The sequence below is a fragment of the Triplophysa rosa genome, linkage group LG4 (assembly GCF_024868665.1).
Source record: "Triplophysa rosa linkage group LG4, Trosa_1v2, whole genome shotgun sequence".
In the NCBI taxonomy this organism is placed as follows: domain Eukaryota; kingdom Metazoa; phylum Chordata; class Actinopteri; order Cypriniformes; family Nemacheilidae; genus Triplophysa; species Triplophysa rosa.
The window spans coordinates 15,813,148-15,814,618 of NC_079893.1; positions in this window are offsets into that span (position 1 = coordinate 15,813,148).

Here is a 1,471-nt window from a genome sequence, read left to right on the forward strand (position 1 = left end):
GTTTCCGTGTCCTAGTTATTGTTCTGTTTTTGCACCCCATCGTGGGTTTTTGTTTTGTCTTTTGTATTTATTATTAAAGTCTTGTTTTGTTAACCCCGTCACTGCCTGCCTGCGCTTGGGTTCTTCTCCACGCTCATATCGTGACAAGTTTCAGTGTCTTTCATGTTTTTTAGTTCAGTTCAATTTATTAGCTTTGAAAAAGCTATGCGAAATATAAAATGCTGTCCTCGAAATGGACATTTAGAATTGTTAAACTTCAAAACGGCAGCACGCACTGAATGAAACGCTTTGTATCTACAACTCGCAGGTATTGCGCACCCCTAGGCAGAATTTAACTAGATTTTTTATTGTATTATAGTTAAAAATGTCTGGCTCTCAATGAAAAAGGCAGTACGCGGCTGATGTGTGCAGACATGGATTTCTTCGCGCACTCGTTATGTGCGAATGTGCCGCTTTTACAAGTGTGATTTGGTTAGCCTACCACGTTGCATATAGATCAGGTTTTCCGTGATCATCTCTGATAAAAAAGTAAATTGGTAAAACTTAAACTTGAGAAGAAAACTGGGGCATGGCGGAGTGCCGCTTCTTAACACCAGAAGAGCCGCACACTGAAACAGAACAGAGCGAGACCTCAGCCTATGCGCCGTGTCTCAACCTCGAATTGTCCTGGGCAAAATTTAGGCTATAATCTAAACCACATCGACAAAATAAACAGGTAGGGTGATTTTACAATGCAAAATACCCTGTCAGATAGTCCTACCAGTTTAAAATGAACACATTAAATACATTTACATCGTAAATACCCTGTCAGATTATCCTACCAACATAAAAGAAACATGATTAATTTACAGCGCAATACCCTATAATTGTACTACAGTACTAAATAAATATGAAGGCCTAGAATGATTTAACAACAAAAATACACAATCAGATTCCCGTAGCAGTATAAAATAAACAAGTAGCATGATTTTATAGCGCAAGAAAATGACGTAACATTGATGTGCGCATGCCTGGTAGGATAATCTGACGGGTAGAATGAAATTTCGGGACACCAGCCCATTCTAAACCCCTAAACCCTGCCCCCCCCCACTAAACATAGCAGCCCCCTCACTTTGTGCACCCTGGCACCGACTCTGCATACATATAACATGCGTTTATGTGTTTGTTTTTACGCTGTGTCTTATAAGCACATTGGCATTCATCTTTATTCTCGGCAGCGAGAAAGCGATTTTTCTTCCGTTATTTATTAACATTAAATTTAAGCGGCTTGCCCAAAGCACAGTCATAACTTCAGCCCTAGCAAAAAGCATTATAGCACCCCCTGCTCAAAATACATTCCCGCGGCTTTGGACAGACAGACAGAGAATCATTCAGAGAGCGACAGAGACGTTACACAACCGTTGCCAGGTGAGATCACGTGAAATTAACTTTGCGATGTCCCTTTGTTTACTTCTGTTTCCCGGTGAGATGA